This window comes from Dermacentor andersoni, chromosome 11 (genome assembly GCF_023375885.2).
Source record: "Dermacentor andersoni chromosome 11, qqDerAnde1_hic_scaffold, whole genome shotgun sequence".
Lineage (NCBI taxonomy): Eukaryota > Metazoa > Arthropoda > Arachnida > Ixodida > Ixodidae > Dermacentor > Dermacentor andersoni.
In genome coordinates this window covers 90,770,208-90,789,567 of record NC_092824.1, presented here as the reverse complement: position 1 = coordinate 90,789,567, position 19,360 = coordinate 90,770,208, and the positions used below count along the sequence as shown (strand labels likewise).

General features: G+C 49.5%; 1 protein-coding gene across 10 annotated transcripts in view; it reads right to left on the bottom strand.

The window, feature by feature from the left end:
* Positions 1-19,360, bottom strand: part of LOC126539023 (uncharacterized) — a 240,793-nt gene that overhangs the window by 70,160 nt on the left and 151,273 nt on the right. For 3 of the 10 annotated variants that reach the window (XM_055075140.2, XM_055075143.2, XM_072285301.1), the window contains one exon: positions 2,775-2,835. The exons of 5 other annotated variants lie outside the window; for them this stretch is intronic. The gene's annotated coding sequence lies outside the window, so the exon portion shown is untranslated. Of the gene's footprint in view, positions 1-2,770; positions 2,836-19,360 lie in introns of all 10 variants that reach the window. 2 more of the 10 variants (XM_055075141.2, XM_055075144.2) reach the window with 1 other exon arrangement.

The following is a 19,360-nucleotide window of genomic DNA, read 5'->3' as shown; positions in this document are numbered from 1 at the left end:
AATGGCAACCTGCTGTTCATGATCTGCGAATGCCTGCCAAACGCACCCCAGCCCATTCTTATTCTTCTGATTATTTCACTCTCATGATGTACGAAAAAAAAAAAAAAAAACAGATGCGAAGGCCTTTCATTCGTAAGGCACTCCCCCTTAGACATGGGACGTCCCGTCTAATGATGCCTCGCGCTCTAGGGCATTGCGTCAAGCCGCGTGGCCACCGACGTGCGCCGATGAATGATAAATACATAAGAATGGCTTCAGCACTGCTCGCGTGCGCGCTGCCCGACGTCGCTTTAGAGAGCAAGGCGATTTTAAGGGTCACTGCCTCCAGCAGCGTGGAGTAACGACAATGGGAAAAAGACACCCGAACTGTGGACGCTCACATTTGAATACTGGCTCACCACCGTCTGTTGTCAGCAGGCTTCTATATAAGGACTGCAGGGCACTGTCTGTTGAATAGCAGAAGCAGCGGCAAAAAATAGTTATAACCAGCCTGTAGCCTCGGTGGCATCGCCAGGCGTAATACAGTGTATTCGCTAGGACGCCGTCGTCGAGGAAATCATGGGAGCTGACCTCACGGAACTCTAGCGTACGATAACGAGTCCGTCTGGATGGGCAGCTGTCGACGAAAACTGCAAGGTTAATGCTGAATTTGCTACAGCCCCAATCAATCGATCAATCAATCGAGCAAAGCAATCAATCACAATACCCCCACATTTTAGCCTATCCATCCGTCAATAAGTACACATACAATAGAGTTGGGCCTGGTGGCACCGTGGGTATACGGCGTTGCGCCGCTGAGCGCGAGGTTGTGGGCTCGACTCCGCGACGCGGCGGCCGCATCCTGATGCAAGAGAGATACAAAAAACGCTCGGGTACCGTCTTCTGGCTCGAAGTTAAAGAATCCCAAGTGGTGAAAATTAATCCCCCCTCCCCACGCCCACGGCATGCCTCATAACCCCCTCTGCAGCTTCGAGACGTCAACACCGCACAATTTAGTCTTTACAGGTGGGCCTGGCGCGTGATGTAGAAAACACACTAACGCCTATATCAGTGAGCACGGTGAAAATACGTTTCCATGTGGTTGCCGCCTTGCGTCACATGCCGACGGCGCGAGACGCTCTGCAACAGTGCCTCGCTTTTGAAATCTTCGAGTACGTGCCCTGTTTTTTGTTTTTTTTCCTGTAGTCTCAGAATCGTAACATCAAGCGTCCTCGAGAGGCAAAAGGTCTTTATTGAAGGCCAGTACCGTAACATGCAAACACGCGCTATCCTTAATTGCTTACGCGAGTACACGTCATTGTTAAAAAGCAGCAGGCCGGCCCAATTATGTTTCGCAGGGCTGTCCCTAGTAATTAGATCGTCCGTTCGACAATGCCTGAGTACTTGGTTCCGATTACACCGACTATTTCTTGTGATTACACCAGCACCGGGAGAGATATTTCTTTGGTCATGTAGAGGTATGCCTGGCGGCATGCCTATAGCCTGCTACTCCAGATGGATAGCATAGAATCAGCGCACGGTCCCCTCGCGTTGCATTTCGTTCCACGTGTACAGGTTGTCCTCCTCCGCCTCTACGCGGGCGTCTACTGCGCATCGCGCCAGCGTGATGATCAGCGAGCGACACGGTGCTAAGGTCATCAAGGGCGATCGGAAACGCGACAAGGGAGACGGCGTGGCCTCCGCACGACTTCTGTTACGCAAGCGGCGTCGGGAAACTATACAAGAGACAGAAGCCGAGACCGCACGTCCTGCCTCGTATCTTTGTTCTACACCGATTTCAATGCCAGCAGGAACCGCCGCGCGCGTTTCCGACGGGGCCCACCGCGATGCTTATCTTTCTTCGCTCCGATACGCATGCGGTTATTCGGCGCGCACAAATGCGAAAGCATGCCGACGAACTTTAACGAACAGACGAATGCGCAAATTGCGCAGCGACTCGTGGAAGCGAAAACAGACGAACGACAACAGACGAGCAGACGGCAGATCGAAGCGAGAACAGACGAACAAGTACAAGCGTGCGGCAGAACGCGCGCGCATGCCACACACACACACACACACACACACACACGCACACGCACACGCACACACACACGCACACACACACACGACGACGGCAACGACGACTAGAAAGCGCGACGCCAGCGGCGCACGAGGTGCCGTTTCCTGCGCGCGCATCAAAGCGCCAAAAATCCACGAGCGTGCGGACGTCGCTGGGATTTCGAAGGGCGGCGGAAATGGAAAGTGAACGGCGGCGCACCTCTAGGCTATATTGGTATAGTGCTATTATCGGCGGGTGAATGCATTTCACGGGAAGTCGGCTGTAAGGCGACGTTGGGGGACAGGCTACACCCTGCGTAACCTTGCGCACCCGTAAGCGTTAACAAGAAAAGCCGCATATATACGCGCACGCTCGCTCACATCAAGCATATAGATGTGCTCGTCCTTCCAACTTTCGCGGGGCTGCGCGGATGATGCGAGAGATGCTGTGGCCTTGGCATTCGCACTTTCTACAATCAACGCATACGTACATACCCCTTCACTCACTCGCTCGCTCTTTCCTTTATTTCGCTGCTGCTTTCCGGAGTAAAAGAATCGACAAACTAATGAATGAAGGAGCCAAGGAAAGCGGCGAGGGGCTTCATATACGGCCTTGTTATAAACCTCGCGACGACGGGAGCTGCAGCGCGCTTCGCATTCGAACGCGCCGTTCTGAGGAAAATGACAGGCTTGCACGTCGGCGAAAAGACAGATTAGGTATAATTTCAGCCACCTGCCTTTGTTCCTCCGTGACTCGGGTGCTTTCGACCACCATGCACGGCCAAGCGACGCCGTTTCCTTGCCGCCGCAGGAAAAAAAAAAGAAAGAGAAAAAAGTTAACGCGCGCCAGAAGCTGCGCGATTAATTATAATTGCCGCGCGCCCGTACGCCTATCTTCGCATGAAACTTGGCACGAATTCGTTGTTTATCGAGTATTTATGATTCGGCGAGTGCCGTGATAAGAGTAGCTTAGTCGTAATTTTGATCCACCAACGGTTCTTTAAAAGGAAACGCATTTTTCACGGCACTCTCCCACCTGTGGCTCAGCTCTGATGGTGTGTCATTCTTGTGGTACTGAGGGAACTGTGCGAAAACTTTTTCTTTTGTCTGTTTAAACTGACTATCTGTGAAGTGTCTGTATACATTAGATGACGGGTTTCTGGTCCACACGTTAGACTAAGCGGAATGGCAAATATAACCTATTTACAATTTATTTGTTTATTTACTATGTTTTAATTGCAATTGACAGCCCCGCGTTTGGCTGCAGGGAACTGCTATATAGCTGCAAGTATTGCAATTCAGTTTACCAATCATCACCCTTCATTAATTTACCATTTCATAGTAGTGGGAAAGCCGGTAACACATTTTGCTTCTTGCATTCCTTTTCAATAAATAAATAAATAAATCAGGCCCGTCGTCCCAATTCCTTCCCCCACTAAGCTACGAGATATTTCTGCACGGCAGGTTTGAAATATTACCAGCGATAAAATCACGAAGCACAGCCAATTCGTACAACGAGAAAGCTCGGACGCCTCGCCCGCCTTCCAGGCAAGGGCGTGTGCAAGATACGGCTTCGATTCCTGACTATATCCAAATAAGGCGTCTAGGCGGCTTTGCACATCCAAGCGACAGTGATTACAAAGAAATGCTGACTTAAATTACTGCTGTATACATACGCTAGCACATCGTAGGGTCTCCGTCTGCTGACGGGCGGAAGATAAGGGTCGCAAATGTACGAATTACGAGAACACGCAGCGCCAATGCTGGCAGTCATACTTGCTTGCAGTGTCTTCTGGTATATATGAAAAAAGCAACAAGAGAAGAGACAAATACAAAAAAAATACGACAGTAATAGAGCTCTTTATTATGGAAAGTGCATCACCATACATGTAAGCATCGCCAATTAGACACTTGACAGTCAACCGAAAGCACTTTGACTAAAAGGGGTCCACTGATTAAATCAATTTCGTTTTTTTCTTTTGGCTTTTCCTTAGGAGCAAGCGTCTTATTTCAGGAACCCGACCTTTCATAATTACAAATAAGACGACAGCTCATTCGCTGACCAACAGCGCTGAGTGATCTTTGTACATGCTGCCAGTTCCGCACAACAACAACAACAATTAATGAAAAACTCGGTACACGATTTCACGCGAACTGCTTGAGGCATTTTACATTCATCGAATTGACTCTCGCAGCGTAACGGCGATACATCCGCTAACCAAAGCAAAAGTGAATATGCTTCTAAGCGAGCACTTGAAAGTCGCACTTCTTGTATCGGTCCTTTTCTTGTGCTCTTTTCTCCTATTCAAGAGACGCCGAGACGCGTTCCGTGTAGTTAGCCTGTTAGTACTACACATATATGCAACTCTTAGATGAGCGTATCTATGCAGGCACACGACGCAACAAAGCCAACTGACCAGGTCGGCTGCAACGCCGAACGCTGAAACGTGACGTCTCATTTGCGCGCCGAGAGGCGTCCCATGTGGTTAGCCTGTTAGTCCTACACACTACGCAACGCCTCGATGAGCGTACACATGCAGGCACACGACACAGAGGGCATATGTGCCGTACGAAAAGAAAGCCAGCCGATCAGGTCTGCTGCAGGCGCCGAACGCCGAAACGTGACGTTTCGTTCGCGCGCCGTGACGCGTCCCCATGTGGTTAGCCCCTTAGTTCTGTACACTAACGCAAGGCCTCCAGGAGGCTTGTAGGTCACACGTCTCGCGTGGCAGCAGCAGGGGGTGGGATCTACGGCCACGGCCACACACGGCCGCCGCATGGCTACGGGGGGGTGGCGGAGGCAAGAGGCTAGCGGGGAAGGTCGCCGCCAAGGCCGTGGTCCTCGACGCGAGACGGTCGGCGGTACGCGCGAGCGTCGATCGGCGGCGTGCGACGGATGTATGCGCATTTACGCCGGAAACACCGTATACCTAACATCGACGGCCCGCGCAGCAGGACGCTCTGCGATTCCTACGCTGTTTCTTTTGTTGTTGTCGTCGTTGTTGTTGCTGCTGCTGCTGCGTGTGGCGCTCTTTTCTCAGCGCGATCAGCAAGCGCCGCCTAAGCTGCGTATGCACACGAAACGCCGCGGCAGCGATGGCTCGCGCATCTGCTTAGCCGCGCGCCGCTTGCCGTCACGGTCACGCGATTTGCGCCAGAAGTGAGTCACGCACGCGCCTCCGGGGCCACATATAGGCGGTCAACGGTTCCCGCGTATTTACTATTAGCGCCGGTGAGGTATTTTTAACATAGCGGCGTGCTCTTGAATAAACAGCGGAGCTCTAGCCGAAGCCACAGCGTGCCCACGTACGAGGACGCTGTTTCTTGTGGCTTGGCACTGAGAAAGTAAAGAAACACAAGAGATACGTGACTTCGTAAGCTATATTATTTCGGGGCCGGTTACGTTAGTGACCCGGCGGCCCAGCTATTGGGGCTGGAAAATGTGCCGAGGAGCGTTGTTGGCATTTAGCACTCTTCGGGACTCCACAGACACAGGACTCCATTGGGTCTTTGTAGGACTATACGTAGCTATACAGAGCCCATCACTATATAGGTCATAGTATAGTGTATGTATGGTTACATGGAGCTTAAGATTTCCGCAAGTACTGATTCAGAACACCCCTACCAGAGGTCGCCGATGGCGTCCAGGCCCAGATCCGGATAGGACCGGATCTTCTTAGTCATTGCTAGCGGTACAAGGTAGATATTGAAGTAAAAAAAAATTAGGGAGATGCACACAAAAATACTAGATAAACAACAATGCATGCCATAACTGAATAAATGAAGCAGGCTAGGTGACTATTTGTCACCGCCTCGTTTCAAAGAGGATGCCATTAAATCATCATCATCATCATCACCCATCAGTAAACACGGCATTGCTACCTGCTCAATTTAAAAAAAATTAAGGAAGGGGGTTGTTGTCACGTGTTTAAAGGACGACAGCAGGGGGCGCTTACTCCATCACCTTTCTGCGTCTTACACATTGAAGGCCATACACATGACCAATAGATTCGTAAATAAATACAATTCAGGCAAATACCAAATACCACAGATGCCACGATGGAAGGGCCAAGCTACGCGATTTACGCGCAACATTTGCCTCCACATTGTACCCACCTTGCATCAGACGCACGGAACGAAAAAATTCAGCCGGCGAAAAAAAAAATTGTGAAGAAAGACGGAAGGAAGGAAGGAAGGAATGCAACGGGGAGGGCGCAGCAAAAGCAACGTCTCGAAGATTCTTCAAGGTCAGACCGGCGGCGAGAAATCCCCAGGAAAGAAAAAGCGATATCTTGCACACGCAAGCACGATCCACGAAGCGTACAACATTACGTCGGTTCATGCTGCCTGCGCACGCACGAAGCGGTTGGCGATCTGCCTCGACATGCGAAAAGCTAAGCATAATTTAGTTTTTTTTTTTTTCTTTACCTTCTCTTCTCTGCCTTCCTCTAGGGAGTCACCTTCATTTCGACACAAGCGCATCTAATAGGAAGCATCCATCCAACGCTTACTTTCTTTTTTTTTCTTTCCGCGCGACGGCGACAGCGGCAATCGACTCGGAGAAAGAGATGCGATCGCGCTTCGCGAGCGACGGTAGAGATAGAGACGGCGAGAGATTCGTTTCGAGAATTGCACGCGTTGCGCGTACGCAAATGCATGCGTAGGCACCGAGCGTGCGGCGCACTTTGAAATTCCGAGCAGAACGCTAGGTGTACCGTTACAAGAGCAGAGTTCAAGGCCGCAGAGTGCTTACGTCACTGCGAGATCAGACATTCAGTACAAGTGCCGCTCCCTGCGTTTTCGCTGGAAAGCTTGACGAAAGCGTGGGTATCAAAGTTTTCTTTTTCTTTTTTTTGCTCAGATTAACTATATCTGCGCGACCCATGACTACGCCCGATGGTGCTAATAAGTGCTGCTTATAATGCGTTGTATTACTGCGGGGTGGGAATTACGGCAATATTACACTCAGTAAAGAATGATGACGCGCTAGATGAACTTGTGATCAAAGCTGGTTAAACAAGGGATGTCGCTTGAGCAGAGAGAGAGAGAGAGAGAGAGAGAAAGAGAGAAGCAGCGAAAAGCAGCGACGTTCACCAGACGGACGTCCGATTTGCTACCCTGTCATGGGAAGAGAGGGATGAAAAGAGAATGGGAAAGAGAAAACAATAGTTGCGCATAAACTTGAAGGAGCAGTACAAGTCTACTGACGGTCGCAAAGACCTGTCGACTTCAAATGCTGTAACAGCAACACCTTCATCGCTTTCTGCACCAGTGATGTGCGCGGCCATGGTCCGTAGATGTCGGAGCCGACGTAAGGGGACTAGGAATCCTTGTTCCACCACTCTTGATCACTTCATGTCTCAACTTTCTGGTGAAACTCTGCATTGCCGCGCTAACCATCTCGCATACTTGAGGGTGGCAGCCTGTGAAAGGCACTGCAAACACGATGACAGGAATGTGCGCACATGAATGGATTCAGCCGCGTCAGTTTCCTGAAACATTCACGCCCGTATTGGAAGCATCATGCGCAGAGCGTTGTCTTCCGAGTCGCAGACGGCGACACACCGACATATCTTTTGACAAATGACAAAGCACGACGTCCAAATCGGGCGTCTTCCCGCTTAAGCGCGCTTACCGGATTTAGGAACTCAGATTCGCTATAGGTGGCTCGAAGTAGCGACATATAGCCGGAAGAGGCTGTAAGCGTTCCAAGTAGATCCTCCGATAGCCGCCAAGTATACGCGGCGCCGCAGGTAAGAGTTGGCACGCAGAATGCAATGCACGGACTGTGTACTTTCACTCCGCGGGAGGTTGGCCATTAGCCTACAAGCTTATGACCCTGTAAGTGACTTACGACAGCACACGCCGACTTTGTAAATTGCCTTTCGAAGACGCGGCTATAAGTTGGCGCTCTATCACGACAAAACAGCAAGTTACAAGCGTACATGCGTAAACGCCTGCCAGAGAGAGCGCGGGTGCGACACGTGTGAAAGCTCACGCAGCTCCCGCAACGCGTAATGTGCCGTTTTCGGCAGAGGTGTTATCTATTCCTCAAGGCCACGGACGACAGCGTCTTCATACGACCAGACACGAAAGAGGATGCAAAAGAATAACAGAAAAAAAAAGATGACACGGTAAAAAGGGGGCGCGCTCGCCTGCATCCCATTTGCGGGCCCGCGGGTGATGAGACGCCTCGTGGAACGCATGCAGTATATTGCACACATACCTAGACCTGCCACGGGGAACTCTTTTGCAGAAGATTTATCGCTCGCTGCTCTCTTACGTGCTCGTCGTATTCCCGTAATCTCTGGCTGTACGTCTCCCGAAAGCGTTGAGCAATTTGCCCACTCCGGGCGGAACGTGAAATACGGCAGGCATGCGTTACGACAGGGGAGGAGCAAGCACGAAGCGAGTGGTCGGGTTTAGGATCACGGGAGTGTTCATAGGCGCCCACACCCGTGGTGCAACAAAAAGGAAAAAGAAAAACAGCGACCTTCAGCGAATTCTCGGGATATACGAAGTCGGTTTATACTGCGACAGCCGCATGTTCTTTCACAGCGGACACAGCAATCTTTTCGGAAAGAACTTGGCGATGAGCAGGCCTCTCACTGTAAACACTATTTCCCGCTGTAGCCTGGGAAATACACGAACAGACTGTCACTTATCTCGGAGTCGGCGTGGCGCTACAAATCTCCGGTCAAGTTACCATAAGCGCGGATGTTGCGTGGCTAGTTCAGTGGTTACAGCTAGCGCGCCCGGCTCCTATAGCTGCAAATGGTGGCGCCATGGAGGACGAGTTCGAGTACCAGTAGCGACGATGGTACGCAAAGTTTCGTTTCTTTTCTTTGCCATACTGTGAGGGCGAAGTTGAGGATGAAGCGACGGTCCGACGACGTAGGCGGCATGACAACGACGGCGCAATGGAAAGCACTGACAAACACTGGCACCTTAAAGGGCGCCTCACCGGGCCCGTAGCAAAATTTGGTCATACACTGGAAGTTGTAGGGCACATATCGTCTAAAGGGCGAGTCTTACCGCGAGAATTTTTCGATTTTGTTCGTTGCTAAAGGAGACAGATGAAATTAAACAGACGCGTTGCCATGCTGCCAGGAGGCGAACTTCACTGCAAATGTAGACGCTTTTCCTCCGCTTTCACTCCGGCTATAGGGTCCGCAAGCGACATTCGTTTCCTTGCCTTCTTTCATATACCAGTGCCGGTCCCCCGCTGTCTGGTAAATTCTACCAGGGCTGCCATACCAGAATTGAAGTAGTACCTTAGCGCGATAAAAACCACAGAGACAAGAAAGGTGGACAAAGACAAGCGCTTGTACTTTTTTGTCCACCTTTCTCGTCTCTGTGCTTTCATCGCGCTAAGTTACTACTTCAATTATGGAAAACCACCTAGCCCAACAATCAACTCTTTTAGAATACCATACCATAACCCGAGGGACCGGCTCTGGTATGGGAAAACGAGAAAGCAGTATGTGTTCTCTCCGAACTCTTTCTCGAGTCTGCTGTAGCAACTTATGGGTAAACGCAAAGCAAAAAAAAAAAAGTTCGCGCTGAACGAACGAGGGGAAACCAAAAGACAGGCCGGACACCGTATACAAGCCAGCACGAAGGCGAGGCAACCGAAGCGAGTGCGTACAGATACGTAGATATGCATATACACGCCACAAGATGCACGTTCTATACGTTTGCACGAGCAGGCGTCGGAGGCGCCGGCGTGCCTGCAAACACAGCGGCCTCTCCGGGCACGACGGCCGGAAAAAGCAAGCAGCAAACGGCGGCGACGGCGGCGACGTGATCGCTGCGCGTGGTGGACCGCATAGGCGGCGTGCGCGCGGGGTCCACCGTAAATCAAGCTGAGGGTGGCACGACCTCGACGGCCACGTATAGGTAAGGCTTGGTAGCCTACCTATACGTATGGGTAGGCTTGGTTAGGAGAGAGCTTTTTAACGGGTAAACGAAAAAAGAAAACTCAACCGCGCCGAGAACCACAAGAGAAGCGCGCGCGTCTTCCTCTCGCGTTGACTTACAGGGTTGCGCGTATATTCGAAATTGCGAATACGAATCGAGTACTCATCTCAACCGCATTCTTTTCAGCCAGAATGCGCGGATAACGGCACTTATTAACAAGAGACACTAAAGAATAACACTAATGTGCGAACATTCCAAGTATAGAATACAAATCGGATGGTCAGTCCTTGATATTCAAATTAGCATTCAGCTCCAGAATAACTCTTTGAAGTTATTGGACATTCTTTGCTGTCAGGATCGAAAATTGCTTATTTGCGAATGTTCCAAATTTCGAATACGAATCGGGTGGTGGTAGCTATTTGATTGATGTTAGATTCGACAATTCACCATTCGAATTTTTCGATATTCGTTGCTATCAGCATGTAAGGGAATGATCACTTATTCATTCGGTTTTACGGCGCAAGGGCTACGAATGGGAAAGCGGGCTGGTTGAAGCGTTTGAATCACGATTCATATTACTAATGGCTGCAGAGATGTTGAGCAGAAATTTGTTATTGCTGTAAATGGCCAATGTAGGAGAAAAAAAAAAGAACAGTCTTATGACATTGCTTTCGGCATTACAGATGATCATGCAGCACTCAAGCGCATATATTATATATTGTGCTTTTCGGCACAATATACAGGAAGCCTGCAGGGATAAAAAACGATGCAAGTAGCGACTGTCAGGCATTAATTATGCTTTAGGGAAGCGGCGATTCCTGTGAAGACACCATGCAGTTCCTGAGCGCCCGCACAAAGTAGCTTAAATCGTGCGCAATAATTTTCTAATTCAGCGAGCGCGCCCTCAACTTTAGGCAGCCAATAAATTTGCTTTCCCAATCTAAACAAAAAAAAAAAATGCAACCTAATATGTCGACAAGCCACGTTCCACGTTCTACGTGACCACGTTCCATAACTGCCATTGTCATGGTGAGCAAGATGCAATCTCATAGCAGCATAATATACCTTTAAGAGCACCATCCGCTATACTATAGTACAGTGTACGTGGTTACTTTGTACTCGTCTCTCTTTATATCCCCTTTCCCCTGTGCAGTGTAGCCAACCGGAAGTACATGTGGTTAAACTCCTAGCCTTTATACGCGGCTTATCTCCATCTCTCTCCGCCAGCCTTTTCTCATTTAAAAGCTACTCAGTGACTGGCAGTCCAGTTGTTAATGTAAGCAAGCTGCCACCCCCTCCCCCCCCTTCTTTTTAAAGAGAGAATCTTTGTTATTCGACTCTATATGCAAAGGTCGTTTTCTTAGAATATCCGATTCGATTGAGAAATATAATAGCTCTTTCAAAAGACCCAGCTATATGTCGATTTATTTTTCTTTCTTTCCTTACCTTCAGTTATTTTCATCGTCTGACAGCGATTTCGAGCGGAATAGCGAAATTTCATGGAGTCGTCACAACCCCACGCCGAGAGTAAACGAATAAAAATGGGGAAGGAGGCGAGTACGGGGGGAGGGGGGCGTGAGGAAAAGGGGAGAGCGACTTCACTTCATGTGCTTCTTTAGTCGTTTACTTTTCTTCGATTTCTTTTCCAGTGGTTCGTTTGTTTTGGCTCGCAGCAGCTTCGAGCGAAATTTGCTGGAATCGTCACGGAAACCACGACGCCGCGGAGGCCGTATGCTTAGCCACTAAGAACAGTTTTCATTTTTCTTACCGTTCATTTCGACATAGGTGAAAGATTTACGTTTGCAGCTCTAAATTTTCCTTCTCCGTTCCGGTTCGGAATATACACACTCCTGCGGCGCACACCACAAACGCTCCTAAACGAACTTTACACTTCGTTAAAGCCGCGCGGCGCGTACAAAGGAATTGGCGACGCGCTTTACGAACTTTCGTAGTTGCGATCGAGTGCAGGTATCGCGGAAGTATAAAACCAGATCCCCGCTTGCAAAGGTTGGAAATAGATGTGCATATATAAATATCCCGCGCGTGAACACACACACACACACACACACACGCACACACACACGCACACGCACACACACACACACACACACACACACACACACACACACACACACACACACACACACGCGCGCGCGCGCACGTCCAAAAGCAGCGCGGTCGAACGTGATCAGCCATAGCTGCTGCGTCGCCGGCAGCGGCAGGGTTATGTATAGGTTCGTGCGCAAAAACACACACCGGTTGGTTTGCGTGGATCCACGATCGAGGAGTCGTGAAGTAAGGGTTACGGCGCTCTTCGGTCGGCCGTGGCGAACGCATGCGCGAGCGAGGCGGTCAGCTGTGGCGGGAAGTGGAAGACGAAACGATCCTTAAGAAAAAGAAGAAAAATGACCCAACGCTCACATACGGATCGGACACATCGAAACTCCGAACACACATATAAGAAGTCACGCTTTCCGCAGCATATGCGCGGCACTCGGGAGCGTCACGTTTTTTCCTCAAATGATAAGACCTTGAGAGAGAGAGAGAGACAGAGAGAGAGAGAGAGCTCTGCATTGAAAAGCAGAGTGATTAGCCAGCGTGTTTTTGCCTACACGCAGGGAATGGGAGGAATGATGTTAAAACCAGGAGGGCGCGGAAACTGAGTGTGTTGATACATTTTGAGACTTACTCGCAGGATCGCTAAACGACGGGACGAGGAAGAACAAGACAAGGGCGCAGCTTACATAATAAAGGTCCTAGAAGAAGGTGGACAGAAGAAACAAAGGAGAAAGAAGGAAAGTGAGGAGGCGGGAGTAGGGAGAGGAAAGCCGTTCACAGTAAATTAATTCAAGCAGCTGATCATACTTAAGGACTCACAGGTGGATCAAAAGAAGGTTACTACTTCAAAGGAATTCATTTTCGATATATTATTAACACGAACTATTCATCTAAAAGGCAGAGCATATACGCAGAGTGAAAGTTGCACAAAAAGCCGTCAGTGGCGATTTAGCCGCAAATGCGAGAGAAATGCTTTAGCATTACGTCGCAACCTCTTGGAGATTGCGACGTAAGGTCCCGGATCTGTACGATTTAAAACGTATTCACAATATTGCATAGTGCTTTGTCAGGAGTTCACTCGACACACGCCCTTCCTCATCAAGGAGAGAAGCTCAACTGACGGTTGTCCTGGGCAGACCGCCGTCAGTTGATTACATATATATAAATGGAGGACCGTTAACAAATTTTGACGACACGGAGTTGTTTCACTTGCGCCTAAAAACTATAGGTACCGGGGGCATTTTCCGCATCTTCGTGCGCACGAGGTACACGGCAGCGCAGCGGCTGGACGTCGAAGCCACGACTTCGCGTCGAGCGGCCATACAGCCGCAAAATAAACGCGCAATTTATAATTCGAGCCAAGTCCACTGTCCTGCGACCATTGCCAACGTAAACTCGACAAGACGAGGTCCGTTTCGCCTAGCGCCAGAGAGCACATCAATACCAACGATCTGATTTATATAAACGCGCGCACATAATCTGAACTCTAGCCTTGTCTCTCCTTCACTTCTATACGTATACCTAGGAGTGTAAGTATCAAACTGAACGAAGTCTCGTTACCCTCACTGATTTTTCTCCTCCTCCTGCACTGTCCTCCTCCTCCCGCTCTCTATCTCTGATAATCGCGCTCTATTGCTACGGCTGGTGACGCGCGCTCGTAGTTAACAATGGACACCGACGACTCTTGCGAACAACACGAGCTTGCACCGAACCTGCGCGAATCCCGCACCCCTCACACTGGGACTGGAGATGTCCGAAGCTCCAGGTCACCTCACATCTTCAGCGGTTACCGAGGCTACAAGAGAGAGAGAGAGAGAGAGAGAGAGAGAAAGCGCTATACAATACAAACTGGACCGCTCTCTCTCTCTCTCTCTACCCAACACTGCGTAGACTATAGGCTTATCAAGCGCACTTGCGGTGCTGACACATCGATAAGTACACCCTCGCAAGTCCTGTGTACTCACATTTCAACCGCGTCGCATCGATGTCGCGTCGCCGAAGCACCACCATTACTAAGCAACTTCCTTTCCCAATGAAAAAAAAAAGAATAAAACACCTCGCTTCCGCACACACGCACAAGCAAACTAGGAATAACGCTTTACCTGCGCTCCTTCCAACGCCGAGCTTATATCCACGCGCATGCGTCGTCTCGCCAGCCAGAAAAAAAAAAAAAAAAAAAAAAAAACGATTCCTCGTCGGCTGAAAGAGACGCGCCGTGGCGCGACGTTATTTATTTCTCCCCGTCGGCGCTCGAAAGAAAGCACGAGCCAAATGTTAATACAGCCGCGGAAGAGGGGAGAAAAAGAGCGGGCCCGTTCAAGTCGCTCGCCGTCCACTCGAAGAAGACGACGACAGGAAGCGGCCACGGCGAGAAGACTCGCCGCGCGAGCCCTTTGAACGGCGCCGCAGCCGCCATAGACGCGAGAATAACCGCACGAAAAGAAGCCCCCCGCGAGCGAGTGGACCTTCCTTCCAAAAGAGCCTTCACATCCCAAATAGGAGACGGATGAACGGCCAGAGGCTTCGAGAACGTGCCTTACTGCGTTCTTTATCTTGTATACGTATATATTTGCTCCTTCGCGTATTTCTCCGAGGAGCGCGTTAGCGCTTTCGCGTTGAAGGGGGACACCATAACGGAAAGCACTTATGCATCAAGCGTTTCGAGAAAACAAAATTAAATTAGAACTTGGGGGTTTTACGCACCATAACGCAGAACCGATTTACGAAGCACGCCGTATAGTGAGAATGGGAATTTTTTGACTACCCATGGGGATTACGTGCACTCCACTCGATGCACGGTTGGGGTTTACACGAGGGATTTCTTGCATTCCGCGCCCCCGTCGGAATACGGTCGCCACAGTCCAGATCGAACCCGCGACCTCGTGATCGGCACCACAGAGTCACAGCCGCTGCTTCGCTATAGGCGCGATGTTGAAACGGGTAGTCGGCGTGGGTGAAGTCGAGATGAAGTCGGGATGCAAAGTCGAGATGCAAAGTGAAGAGGCAGATTTGGGCAGGTCAGTGTAATGTGTGAGAGCGGATCACAGGTGGACGAGGGCGAAACGTAAGAATGCGATGCTTAGCAGAACATCTTGCGAGCCTTGTCGGTGCATTATTAAAGGCTGATACTATAACGACATACGGGAAAAAGACAACACAAAGAGAAGGAACAAATAGCAGAGCTTTCTTCGTGTTCTTCTCTTTGTTTTGTCTTATTTCCCGTCTCGCGCAATACCAATCAGTCCTTAACAGCGATGTTTAGCCTCTTACGCCAGCTTTTCTCGCTACGTTCATTCACGTATATAAGAAGCACGTAGCAAGTAATCAGCGCACCTTAGTAAGTGTAACAGCAACCCTTCTGCGAGAAACTGCTAAGCGCTCATTTGGCACAGCGTTCCGTTGTTTTCCATACAAGCTTGCACGGCAGAGGGCGCTAGTTTCACACTTATTCCTGTTCGTTGTGGCGCACTAGCGGAGAGGTACAAAGTGAGCGCGTAATGAAGTTTACGAAGCACTGAATTCCAGGCCGAAAATGTGTAATCTCGGTAAGTACGTGCGTGTATTGAATACTGATCACGGCAAGCTGGGAAGACTCGGGGAACCGCGGCGTGATAAGAGGCGCTAACAACCCGAAGAAGCAACAGCGAGTGAAGGAACCTTTCAAACCGCTTCCGCACGTTTCATAGATGGGACGAATCTGGCTTCTACGTTCTTCCCGCTCCACTGCACGCAACTTCCGGATAGCAATGGAAGGAAACTTGCCGTCCAGATGGACGCGTGGAAGTTTATTTGTTTGCGCAAGAGCTGAGAAAAAGAAAAAGAAAAGAAGAAAGATAGCTCAAAGCCTCACGCACTCGGCAAAAGCTAACGCAGTTCCGAAGAAGCCCTGTTTACCGCACGAGCGTTCGAGCCGGACACGACAGAGCCTTCTCACGCGGGCGGAGGGACGCGTTTTTTAACAGATTCTTGGAAACGCGAAAAGCCATTTGGTTTCCTAACTTCGGCAGGCGGGCGAAACCGGCCCACCGGACGTCGATGAGAGGAAGACCCAGTTTCTCGAGGAGCAAAAACATCCGTCCGGGGTCGTCTTCGGTAAACATAGCCGCAAGGCCAACGGTCAGCGAATCTGGGGCTTCCTTGCAGGCCGCGAATGCCTCAGGCGATGACTCATCAACTCGAAGTGGGTGCACTGCCCCGTCACGTGTGTGGCGCCTCGAACGCGCGCGGTTTTTGGCGGTGCCCGACTACACTCGCATGGGAGAGCCAGACGCCGGTAGTAACATTTGTTGAGCGGTTCGCGAAAGTAACATCGCCGTCACGACAGTTCAACCCTATAGTACCCAGCACTTGGCCCAAGACCCAAGTAAAGTTACGACGAGAGAGTGAATAACGTATCTATATGTCAGCCGCACGTTTATTTGTGGAAATGGGCAAAGGGATAAGGGAGCTAACGTATAACAACTTGTCGCTCGTCTATATATAGTTGGATCGTACTTACAATAGGACGGGAAGTAATATTAATTAAGAGCATGGAAGGAAAGAACGCCACTCGCAACTATAGAGAGAGATGGAGAGAGACAAAGAGGGAGGGAAAGAGACAAAGGTAAGGAAAGAGGAAGAGAGGGAGAGAGACGTTTTGTTATAAGTAATGCAGAGAGGTCGGCCTCAGGTACATTACTCCAGCCAGCTACTCTATGCTGGCGGAAGGGGGAGGGAATGAAAGCGATAAGAAAGAGGAGCAAAGAGGGAAGGTGTCAGGGTGCGAGTGATTCCAGCCATCAAGCAGCGAAAATTCATTCACACGCCACAATATACCGATTCCGACGTTTCTACATTTTCCAAGTATTCTGCGCGTGCGCGCAGAAGTACGATTTTATAATTTTTCAGTTTTCGCGCGCTGCTAAACGTGTCTATATACTTACGAGAAGCAATAAAAAAAAATGACGCACGTGATTTCACTCGAGCAAGACAGCAGCCGTCGAGGGCGGGCATTTTCCGAACCATACAGACGAATTTCAAGTTGATCATAAATTAGGAGGATCATAAATTACACCATATCTGCCAGGTGCGGCAAACTACTCCGCGTGTCGCAACTCTTTGGAGCCTTTTTTTTTTTTTCTTCTTTAGACTCCCTATTAATAAGAAGCTCTTTCCAGCAACAGCGAGAAATATTCTAGTAATCGACAATGACTGTTCAATTGCGATTTCTTCGACGAATGGTACAAGTGCTGAACCGCTGGTCCCAGCATACGTCACGGGGTCAAGCTGAACGCGTCAGGGCTCCGCCGTCTGCTCAGCCTAGAATACCACGTAATCCGCTTCTCGTATACAGCGTCTGCTTCAGCGCCAGATTGAAACACAGTGTCGAAACCACTCACGCGTGACGATTTGCTGGCCCGAAAGAACTCGGGAACGCCACCGAAATACCGAACATCACAAATATTACAACCATCAATGACGCAGGGCTAGAAAAAACTAGCCACGTTCAAAGTTACGTCGGCCTGATAGAACGAAAACGTGCGATTATTGCAGACGACTAGCCACGTCCAAAGTTACGTCGGCCTGATAGAACGAAAACGTGCCATGATTGCAGACGCTTCGCGGGCAAGTACATACACTGTACATGTCTTCACCGTCACCATGCCCCCCCCCCCCCCCCCCCCCCCCTTTTCACAGCTAGAACCTGGTCACGCCTCGACGCACTGTCCATTTCGTAGAAATCAACAATTCTTTTTTTCTTCAAAACTTTGTACTAAAAAAAAAAAAGACGCATCTCTGAAGCTGAAAGCCAACAGTTGCTGAATGTCGCGAACAGCCAGTGCATCGAGCGGAAGGGAGCCATACCACCATCTGCTAATCAACCGTCGCTTAGAAGTAGTCTAGAAATAATTGCAATATCGGGAAGGCGTATAAGCATAAGACGGCATCGCGGGAACGTCGGGAATCGTACACGGAGCATATGCGTTCGCAAGCACACAAACTCCACTTGAATGGCATCGCCCGTCTTTTTCCTCGAGAATATGAGAATATATACATCGCATTTCCCGGGAAAAAAGAAGGAGGCGCTGCGAACCGGAATCCCCCAGATGGCGCCGATGAAAAGCGCATTCAAGACTGCTATACCGTTCGCGCATCTTCCTATCCAGTCTGCATATAAATACATCTATATGTCCGTTTTACGACGCTCTCGAACGCAGGGAAAGACGCTTCTCCGTTGCGCTTTCCTATACGAGATGCGTATACTACGTGCAGAACAAAGCACGGTTCTCTATAGACAGGATCCCGCGCGCGGACTTCCAGGTAAATAAACTGAGCTGGTAGTGAAATCAAGTCCCGAAGAATGGAGGGGGAAAGCCAATACCCGCGCTTCGCAGACACTCCCGCTGGAAGGCGAACGTGCGCGTCCAAGACACGCTTCGAAAAAAACACCTGGCTTCACGCGCATGCAGCCTCTAGGGAGGGAGGGAGGGAGGGAAGGGGGAGCAGGAAAGGACCGAGAACTCCGACGGAACACGAACGAGTTTCTGGGCACGCAGACCAGGCAACGCTTTTAGTTAATAGAAGACAGGCACGGTTGTAAGACAGGTTATACGTTCGTCAATTAAAGGGACGCTACACAGCTCCAATATACGGATGGGGTTAGACTGACAACGCGTCTCTCTAAAACGCTATTTTTTACGCTTGTCGGGAAAAGGCTGATTTCCAGCGGAGAACATTCGCCAGAAATTGTACATGGGCCAGCTGTTTTTATTAAACTTCTTACAGTACAAATCTAAAGAGAAAGAAAGAAGGAGTACGACGAATTTCAAGCTGGCCAAGTTATCAGCGCCTCTTTCCGTAGCCTTATTGTTTTAAAGGAACCTATGGTGTGGGGCTCCCATCTAAATACACGGGAAAAGAAATCTCTCACCAACCACTGCACAGGGTTTGATGAGGTTTGTTGCATTTAAAATGATAAAAGTTAAATTTAGTGACTGTTGATTGCAAATTTTTGACTGAGGAAGCCAAAATTTTAATAAAGATTGGCAAAAATCGCAAATTTTCAGAAAGCGAAACTATGAAGTTTACAACTATAACTCAGCAATAAAGAAAAAGATGATATCGCACTTCTGTAAACTAAGCCTAATAGTACATCTAAAGCAGAAGAAATTGATATATTGTACATGGCTCGATCTCAAGTAAACTTCTGCAAAATCCTTGTAAACAATATAAGAAATTCACATAAAATATGAATTGAAAAATTTTGAATTATGGTGTTTTACGTGCCAAAAGCACTTTCTGATTATAAGGCACGCCGTAGTGGAAGACTACGGAAATTTTGACCACCTGGGGTTCTTCGACGTGC